The sequence below is a fragment of the Brassica napus genome, chromosome C4, assembly GCF_020379485.1.
Source record: "Brassica napus cultivar Da-Ae chromosome C4, Da-Ae, whole genome shotgun sequence".
Taxonomy (NCBI): domain Eukaryota; kingdom Viridiplantae; phylum Streptophyta; class Magnoliopsida; order Brassicales; family Brassicaceae; genus Brassica; species Brassica napus.
In genome coordinates, this window is record NC_063447.1 from 23,006,149 (window position 1) to 23,017,366 (window position 11,218).

Below are 11,218 nucleotides of genomic sequence, written 5' to 3' on the forward strand. Positions count from 1 at the left end.
TTCTTATCCTGCTTGGTTAATTGTTCTTCTTATTTAAAATTGTTAAAACCGACCATCCTGTTAAAACATTGATTGAATCCGATAGGTTACTAGCTTGCTTTGCTTATATAATCCGATAGGTTGATAGATTGATTGAGGTTTATTTGTTTAAAATCCGAATGATCTGATTGCATGATTCTTGAGGTTTAATATCATCTGCTAGGATTGATAGTTTTGTAATCTGGTCTGTTTTAAATAGAAACCCTAAATAATCCGTATGATAGGTTATATTGATCTGATTTGGATGTTTTTGAGAATTGAGAATCTGTATGCTAGGTTGATAAATTCATGATAAAATCTAATGTATTGAGGTTTAAGATTGTATGCTAAGTTCGATTAAATTGATTGATCTGATTATATGTTTTTGAGGTTTGATAAATTCGGATACTAGATAAATTATTTACACATGGTTTATGCTAAATACCAATCAGCCTTGAAACTGATTCATTGAAATTCATGCTTGAAATCTATATTCTAGTATTACTAAAATCAGCCTTGAAACTGATTGAGTGATTAATAAATCTTTTTACTAGTCTTCCTAAAATCCATTGATTGTTAATTGCATGATTAATTGAATCCGTTTTTGGTAGTCTTGATAAACCATAATATTATGAGCACATAGAAATAGTATTCTTGAGACTTGCTAGAAATTGACTGGATTGATTAAATGCCTTTAAGATTGATAGTCTCATTGTCCTCACAAGATTGAAATCCGAATTGATTGTTTTTAAGAGTAAGGCCGCATGAAAATTATACCTAAATATTGAGTGATATATGATTTGAGATGTCGAAAATCAACCTGGATTTTGATGCCCTAAATCTCTCTGGAGAAAATTATTTACGGTGGGCATTGGATACAAAGATTATCCTAAAGTCAAAAAGACTTGGTGAATGTATCATAGAAGGCAATAATGCCAATGAAAAAGATTGATACATGGCAATATTAATTATTAGCCATCATCTTATTAAGAGTCTCAAAGATTAGTATCTGACTATAGAGAATCCTCTAGACCTTTGGACAGAGTTAAAAATCGAGATATGATCACCAAAGAACGGTGTTATTACCAAATGTCCTATTTGATTGGAGGAATCCCAGAATCCAGGACTATAAGTCCGTGGATGAGTCTATTGCTAGCTTGGCAAAATAATGGATTACTGATGAGAAATAGTGAATTGAGACCTCCTGGATTAACCCCATTACCTGATACCAATAAGGCCGTAGAAGAAAAAAAAGGTAACCACGTCCAGAATGATAGACCACACGGTCATGGCCATGGTGGGTGGAAAGGACGTGGCCATGGCCACTATAACACATTTGGCCGGGGGAATCACAAAGGCAGAGGCCGTGGGTATCAACCCAATTTGAGCCATGGTCAAGGCAGTGGCCGTGGTATATCCTTTAAACCACAAAGCTCGACAAAATCAGTGTGTCATAGATGTGGAATGGGGAACCAGTGGGCTAAGATATGAAGGACTCCCAAAGAGAGTCTGAAAGGGAAGAATCCTGAAACCCACTTGGTCTATAAAGATGGTGAAAATAATTTCGAACATGATCAAGATGATCTTATAGAATATGAGACTTATGATTGCCTAAAAGAATCAAGTTGATAATCTGATTTCGACATCAAACTTGTGTGATTGCTTTGCTTGTATGCTTTCTCTGATTTTTATCTCCTTGAATGATTTTTCTAGGCTAATATATTATTGCCTAAGGGTATGCATCTAGAAATCAGTGATGCCTTACATTCACCCAGCTCTAAGAGCAATAGCAGCCTATTGAGTTTTAAAGATATAAGAATGAATGGTTTTCATATTGAAACAATGGGCGAAAGAAACAAAGAGTTCCTTCAGATATATGTATAAAATCGCCCAAGGCCATAATAAGTCCTAAAGACTATACCTGCATTATGTACTGACCTAGACTATGCATAGATCAGTATGATAGAGGCTAAAAGCCTGCGAAAATATACACTTTATGGTACGACCGGATTGGCCATCCTGGTCCAAACATGATGCAAAAATTGATATTCAAAAGACACACATTAAAAGATAAGAAGAGTTATCCCAAAGAATATCACGTGTGTAGCATGTACACAAGGGAAACTCATTAGGCCATCACCAGTAAAACGGCTACGAGCCCCTTTTTCATAAATAAAGACTATATGTCTAGATAATACTGATGAATACATGTCCCAAGCGTTTAAATGATTATGGTATGTCCATGGGGGTAAGTGTGGACAATTCTGTGATACATGTCCATACCAAGAACGGTTTGGCAGAAATCTTTTAAAACGCAAATAGCTGATTGATAGACCATAACTTATGAGGTCAAAACTCCCATTCACAGTTTGGGCCACACGAAATTTACATGCACCTAAGTTAATACGCATCAGGCCATTTAGTGAGCATAGATATCCCCTATCATAATTATTAACGGGTCAAGAGCCATACATACCCCATCATAAGACATTTGGATGTGTTGTCTATGTACTAATTGCTCCACCACAGAGAACTAAGATGGGACATCAAAAGGAGGATGGGGATATATGTTGGATATGATTCTCCCACAATAATAAAGTACTTTGAGGCAACTATGGGTGATTATATTTGAGGCCAGGTACACAGATTATTTTCAGACCAGGAGGAGAAAAAAATAATAAAGCTGGTAAAAGAATGGTAAAAGAAATAGAATGGAATCAACCATCAATGTCTTGACAAGATCCTCGGACTAAAGAATGTGAAATAGACGTCCAAAGATTATACATTTACAAAGCTAGTTAATCAAATGCCAGACACATTTGCTGACCCGAAAAAGAATGACTAAGTCATATATAAACCAGCTTGTAAAGCACCAACGAATTTGATGTCCAAGGAGAGACACAGTCAAGTTGCTACAGAGACTAGACAACGTATGAAACGTGGTAGACCAAATAGGTTCCAAAAGATAAGAATCCTCAGAAACAAAAGAAAGGTGCAGAGAATAATAATCAAAATCCAAATCCGAGGTTACTAAGGAAACCATCCCAGACATGGAGATAAGGCCGGCCAGCTCTAAGGTACAGGTACCAAACAATGTAGCTTGGGACGCCAAGCTGCAAAGTATTAAAGGTCCTGATAATAATGAATCTCAATCGATTATATCATGTCTGGAACATTATGGAACCAATAAGGAATGTCGACATAAGATGATTTATTTGCATACAAGGTAGCACTTGAATTTATAAATATAAGCGAGGATCATGAACCCACGTCAATATAAGAGTGCGCACTCGTAGAACAGATTGGATTGAATGGAAACGTGGGGTTAAATCGTTTAAGGAAGAAAGGCGTATTTGGCCATATGATTAAGACGCAATATGATGTTAAAACCAGTGGATATAAATGGGTCTTGTGAGGAATAGAAATCGTGAGATATAAAGCTGATGTTGCACAAGGATTCTCACAAATACCAGTAATAGATTATAATAGATTATGAGGAGACATACTCCCATGTGGTGGATGCAACTACTTTTAGATTTCTCATAAGTCTGGCTATATAAGAGAGAAAATTAGACTTGCAGCAAGTTGATGTAGTGACTGCATATTTATATGGTCCACTGGATAATGAAAGTACTAGAGGGTATTAAGCTGAAAGTACATCAAGTTCTCGAGAACAATATTGATAATCATCAAAGTATATGATCTGAATATCCTAGGAACCTCTGGATACAATTTCACAAACAGTTGAATATCTCAAGAAAGAGTTTGAGATTAAAGATCTTGGAAAACAAAGTTTTGTTTGGGATTACAGCTTGAGTACATTAACAATGAAATCCTTGTGCATCAAATAGTATATACATAAAAGGGTACTCAAGAGATTTAATATGGACCAGTCTCACCCATTATCTAGTACATGGGCGTGAGATCACTTGTTTTGGACACTGATCCATTCAGTCCAAAGGTGGACGATAAAGAAGTCCATTTAGTCCTGAGATGGACGAAGCAGAAGTCTTGTTTTAGAAACTGATCTGATTGGTCCATAAGAAGGACGATGAAGAAGCCTTTGATTTTGGTTTATTTTATACTAACCAGCCCAAAGAGGGGTTATTTGGTTTTGTTGATTTGTTTTCAGACAGGTTATGTTTTACACATGGTGGTACACGCATATCACATCAACATCATCCAAGATTTTGTGTGTGTGTATCTGAGGCCGATGACTCAATATGTTCGATCAGATTGTGGCATGGCCGATGGTAAAGAAGAACCAACTATCATGTTCGAGGACGAAGCATATTCTGCCCAAGATCTTCATCACCCACGGATTGCAGAAAATTAGAGAGGTCTAAGGGACCTTCAGTAATGTCCAAATCAGAGGGAGTAATGTGTGTTGTACTCTTTTTCCTTCACCATGGTTTTGTCCCAATTGGGTTTTCCTGGTAAGGTTTTAATGAGGCAACATTAAAGTACATTACAAGCTCTAAATGGTTATGGCATCCAAAGGAGATTGTTATGAACAAGATTGTGGATGATTCATAACCAAAAGATTATGATTTGTAATATTTCTATTTATCTATGACGGTGTAATCTTTTATATAAGGAACCTCTATGTTATGAATAAAGATAGACTTTTCCATTACTTTTATAACATCAAGCCCAAACTTATTTTTTCTTCTACAATTTTCACTAAAATAGAATAATAACTCTATTATAAAGTAAACCATTGGAGCAAAATTTAATAGAATTATTCTATTTTAAATGAAAATGTAGAGAGAAAAATAGGTTTGGATACCTTTAGCCGTAAAAAAAAAGAAAAAAAGACAACGATGTATTTGTATTTGGTGTAAGGTTCATCTTCACGGTTTGTGTGGGTTTAACCAAGTTCCTCCACCATCTCCCTCGTTCATTCGTTTAGCTAATAAATAGACCAGGTTCTGTTCTCATGGATGAAAGTTTATGTTTTGTGTTTGAATAATATAAGATGAGTGAAAAATGTGGCTTTTTGTGTTTTAAAGATTTGTATGGGTGTGTGACGTTTCTCTGTGGGTTCTCTAATATATGATATGTTTGTAACGTGGATTCAAGTCTTGCAATCAAGAAGACAGTGACCATCCAGCCAGCTAACAAGGAACAAGGTGTTGTCTTCGCCACCACCAGGTTTGTGTATCTCTACTACTTTATGTTTGTTTCTTTGACTATGTCAAGAACATCTTATTATTGTCTTCTTCAGACTTGAAGAACTGTATTTCTAGTTTATTTCTGTGCTTGAATTTCATTTAATTGCAAAAAGATATTTGTTTATTGATTTACAGACTCGTTTTCTAGAAAAAAGTTAGCTATGACCTTAACATGATTACTTTTAACATGATTACTTTAGCTGTAAATTTTTTGTGATTATTTTGAAATGAAGTCTATATGTTTTTTTTCACAGGATAATGGAGGTTGAATCTAGTATAATAGTGCAGGAGATGAATCCAGCCGATGGCATTCAGTATAGAGTTTGGCGAAAAATCAAGCACCCCCAGAAATTATATGCAGTCGCATTTAATTATCTGTACCATCAATTTGATCGTTTTGCTGTTGTTGGTAAAACATGGTGAGATGATTTCCTTAATTTTTTTTTACATCGTTATGCATTTTTTATTTGGTTTATATGTTTTGTTTCTATAGGTTACTACTTATAAGTTGGATTATGATGACGCAACTATTCCCGTTATAAAACTGAGGGGGTGATTGGTGACAGTTATGAAGTTATGAGTGCTGTACACAACACTATTTCTCTCCAAAGCTTTGATTCAATTTTAGGAATTTACAGCCGTAACAAACTTTCAAATCAATTAGTAAATTATAAACAGCTCTAACGCAAGTGCTTTAAATATATTTTCATTTTCTCTAATTTTCTCTCAAATATATATACAATAAATATATTCTGATATATATATAATAATAAATATATATATAAATATATACACATGCACTCCACTAAATATTACTGATACTATGTAATGATATATATATATATATATACATATATGATGTACATACATATAAATAAAATTTGGCATATGTATTTTATAGCATCACTATTTCGTAATTATACAATAGTTGTTTAATATATAAATTTTGATTAATATTTATATTAAAAATAATCAGAATTAATATTTTTTAAAATATACTCTTAATATTTAATAAATAACAGCCGAAATCTTATGAATACGATATAAAATCTTACAGTTACAACACAAAATCCAACAGCATAAATTCTACAGCAAAAATTATAAAACTACTACATAAAATCCTACAGCATAATTTTACGGCAAAAAATATAAAGCTACGGCCGTAACCAATCATACCCAGATATGTTATTTAGATACTTAGATATGCAATTTATTTTATGCTGTCAATTAATTTATATTCTAAGTCTGAATTTCTCCATATTGTGTTTGCATCAGGTCACAAAATCTTTTTTCACCGGCAGCTGGGCACTTAAAGAATATAAGCATTACATACTTGCTGGAGGATTAACAGGCAGAATCCGGGTCTTTGATTGTGAAGAGCTTACCGAACATATGGTAAGTTTTTAATTTGAGTAAACAAAATAGTGACTTTTTCTCATGTTTAATATTGATTTATAGACTTTGTCTGGCCATGAAGATGAGATCACGTTTATTTTACAATCATTTTTTGTTATTTAATCTTTAGCTATCATGGAAACCTTTCAGGATAAATCAGTTTGATCGTGGAGTATTAAAACCGGTGTATACCTTGTCAAATGCTGCCAGAGCTCACATTCACTTCTTTCAACGGTAAGTAATTATCAACTATTTTGTTTTGCAGTTTTAGTTTTGCCAATAACTGATGTGTTTCAATTTTTTTTAGTCTTTTTATCATTCAGACAGATATTTTCCGTTCAGCTCTGGTGCAGAAAAATGTGTGAGAGTGATGTAACTACAAGGTAAGAAAACAATATTTTATTTGGTTAACGATGGATTGTTTTGACATGTGTGTTAACTTGGTTTAATATTTGATATTGGCTTATGAAGCTAATCGGTGGACTGACAAAAATTACAAGACCAAAGAAGGAGAACAGTATGGTAAACCAATTTGTAAATACAAGAACTAACCCACAAAGTAAAGCACAAAGTACGCCAAAGAATATATCTATAAAAATATGTGTTATTACTAGTATTCTTTTAAAGTGAACTTACAAGTCTCTCTTTAAACAGAACTCGGACAAGATCAAGACCTTTCTTGACTTGCTCCCCAAGCCTCACACGTCCAAAGATCGAATACAAGATCTCTAGAACCTCTAGCCCTTAGCCTTTAGTGTTTTTCACTCGCTTACGAGCTTAGTGAACTCCACTCTTATGCTAAGAATACAATTCTCTCGACAACCCTATTCTACAGGTCGAGTATGACTATATATACAATACAGCCAAGTCGGCTATCCACGCCTATCTACCCAAATAAGGTAAGCTCCCTAAAAACCTCTCCAAAGTCTTTAAGAACTTCCCATCGTGAGATCTCTCTTCTCCAAGGTGAATCTCTTCAAGTTTGCTCCCCAAGATGACTTTGCATTAACTTCGCCTTGGTCCACAATCCATTCTTTAAGTCGCAATCTTCATCTTGACTTGTTTATCCGCACGTACACTTCTCTGTTGCAGACTCTGCTCCATTCGCTGCTGTACTTGCATCTGTATCAGAATGTCCATCTGATCTTTGCATCTACAATCTCCCCCTTTTAGCTTTGGATGCCTCTCAAGTACCTGCACAGATCCGCTCAAACAACCACACACATTCGAACACATATATCCTGAATAATACGTGCATTAAAAACGAAATGGAAGTTCAAAACACGCGAGTTCAAGAGTTAGAGATAAACATAAAATAAAAACCAAAAACCAGCAACATTTTTTTATCTCTCACTCCCCCATAATTAAAAAACCCGAGAAAACTACAATTTTCTCCCCCATAATGTAGTTCTTCTGGTCATCCTGCTGCTGCGGATCGTCTCCCTCTTCTTCTCCCCCTGCTTGAGAGCATACAGAGTTAAAACTCACAAAGATCAGAACAAATAAAGAACCAGATAGAAGACTTACTTGGGTACATCATGCTTGCAATCTGTCCAACGACGCTCGTCAGGGTTTGCATTGCAGTTGCAAGCTGTTGGATTGCTACTGAAACCGTATCCAAAGCCCGCTTTGCCTCGTCAGCATCGATCGGTTGTCCTGGAGTTGCAATGGTTCTAAGATGAATGATATGAAACTTCCCAGCAGACTGCGGAGACTGTCTTGGTGGCACATAACCAGATGGATCAGTCCTCTTGGGATGAGAAGTGCTCGGAGGTAGTCCAGAGGGAGGTGCTGCAGTTGATATTGATGCAGATTTCCGTTTCTTCTTTGTCTACCACTGAGCCTTCTTTGCGGCTTCTCGTGCTTCCGGTTGATTCTTGAGGTATTCTTCTCCCAGACGAGGGTCCTTCTTGTATGGAATCACATGAACAAGTTTCTCTCTTGGTTTTCGCTGCACCATGTGCTGCATCTGAAGCACACCATAGATGGTACATGGAAATATCAACCACCTCGTGTCCTACTTTTCTCCCTCTTTTTGAATGACTCCGAGGTTAAGAACTTGATTGTAGACCATTACTCCTATGTCAACACGGACTCCATGAAACATCTTATAGACGAGTTTTGCACGATCGATTGACACAACATTCTTGTTAGACGAAGGTACCCAGTTGTATGCTGCAAGAACCAGCAGCACAGCTTTACACGGAGACAAGGAGCTTGTCGTGAGGTTCTTCATCTCTCGGGTTCCCTCGGTCAGGAAGTCAGCAAGTTCGTCACTACTGACTTCATCCATGGTTGCCTCTACCTCTACCTCTTCTCCTTCAAGAGGTGACACATCGAAGTATTGATCAATCATAGCCGGAAAAATTCATACTTCAGCTCTCTTACTGTCACTATTACTTCTGGTCCTCTGGTCATCTCACCAGGCAAGGCTGCATAGAATTCCTTCACAATCTCTGGAATGTAGCCTCCTAGACCTGTGACAGTCTTCTCAAGTTTCCCTTTCTTGATTATATTCAGATAGCCCCATGTGTCTTCTGAGTTTAGATCCACCGAACGTTCTGGAATGATCTCTCTAGAGGCAAAACTCGCATACCTTTGTTCTGCAAGATGCTCTGCACTAGTCAATCCTCTCTTGATTTGCTCAGACGGTGTTGCGGCTGGAGTTTTTTTGGCCTTCGTCTGAGATTTGATTCCTGAGGCAGAGGTTTTCCTGGTCGATTTTCTCACAGGATTGCTCTGGGTTGCTGATGATGGAGCTTTTATCTTTTTCTCTTTCTCCTTAACACTGATTGATGGTTCCATGTCTTCAACATCAACTTCCTTAACTTCGTCTAAGTTAGTGTTCTCCGATTCATCTTCTTCCTCAGATTCACCCGAAGAGACTTCGATCGCTTTTCCTCGATTTTCCTTGCGAGCTTTAGTTGCACCAGCTTCCTCTGGAATTGCTTCGGAGGATTGTTTGCTTCTTCCCTCCTTCACGTTCTTCTTCTTCCTTGTAGATCCCACCGGTTCTGACTCGGCATATGACTCAAAATCCAGTTGTTCGGCTGCGGTATGAAGATCTTCGGACATGGGTTGAGGCGTTTGGCTTTGTTGTGGCGTCGCTTGCTCCTCATCATCGGAGTAATCCACGAGACTCAACGGCGGTGGGTTCGAGGTTTTATCGGCGGCAGAAGTGTTTCTGTTCACCGACATGATTTCTTGGGAGAGAGAGAGAGAGAGAGAGAGAGAGAGAGAGAGAGAGAGAGAGAGAGAGAGAGAGAGAGAGAGAGAGTTTTCTTTCTTTTGGGAATTTTGAGCTTTGAGAGCAAAGAGAATTGTGAGAGAGATAAGTTAGCGTCTAGGGTTTATCAAGGGGTAATCATTTACTTTTTGGTGCATTACTCCATTATCTCCTAGATATTCGCTATATCTCCCACTCTCTCTAAAATGGAAGTTTTTCAAATTTCAAAAATTGAAATATTCCATTTAGTCTCACACGATCTCTCTTTCCTTTTCTCTGATGTCGGCACGTATTGTCCACGCAAGACTTGATTGGGCCGAATCTTCACTGTTCCACTGTGACACTTGATGACATAGACTAGTAGCATTTATTCAATGACTTTTGCTGACACAACCACTTAGACAAAAGAACATTTAGTACGTCAAACATGCAAGCAATGAGAGAACACGTGTCACACAGGTTAATTATCAATTCTTTAAGTACATAAAGATTTATGTTTAACCTTTTCCCGTTGACAACTGTTCGTCGAGTGATCCAGAGGCTGACGTAGCTTCTGCTACAGATGCACCCTTCTGCCTACTAGATCATCATCTGATCATCAGGCTTAATTCATGTCTACCTTTCACACAAATATGCCTTTATCATGTCCTGACTCAGTTTTCAACCTTTATTCGTCATGAGTGAGCTGGGGGTTGTTACTTCTTTTCTTTTTTTTTTTTTTTTCTTTTCTTTTCTTTTTCTATTTTCTTTTTTAAGAGTTCTCTTGTGCTCCCTTTTTGATGATGGGAAACACAGAACATCTTCTTCCCCTTGTTACTTGATTGCTCTCTCGATGCAAAACCTGTACCTTTTGAGATCATGACGGCATATTTGGCAGCTCTTTTCCACTACTCATTTCTGATGTAAGATAAAATCTGAGCTTTGGGTGCCTCTACATCAGCCCTTCCGTCAACCCCTGTACACTTACACAAACTTGTTACATCTCACAAACCCCAATGGAGTTTCGAAGAGTAACAAAACGATTAAGATCTAGAGGTTTAGTGAAAAGGTCAGCTAGTTGTAATTCTGTGACAACGTGTTCAATTGATACCTATTGTTCATCGACTAGTTCCCTGATGAAGTGATGTCGAATGTCAATGTGCTTGGTCCTTGAGTATTGCACCGGGTTCTTTGATATGTTGATTGCACTCTTGTTATCACAGTAGACCAGGAATGATCCAGTATCTATGCCATAGTCAGCAAACATTTGCTTCATCCACATCAGCTGCGTGCAGCAACTCCCCATAGCAATGTATTCTGCCTTTGCCATAGACAATGATACAGAGTTTTGCTTCTTACTCAGCCATGCAACCAGGTTGTTTCTGAGAAAGAAACATCCCCTACTGGTACTCTTCCGGTCGTCTAA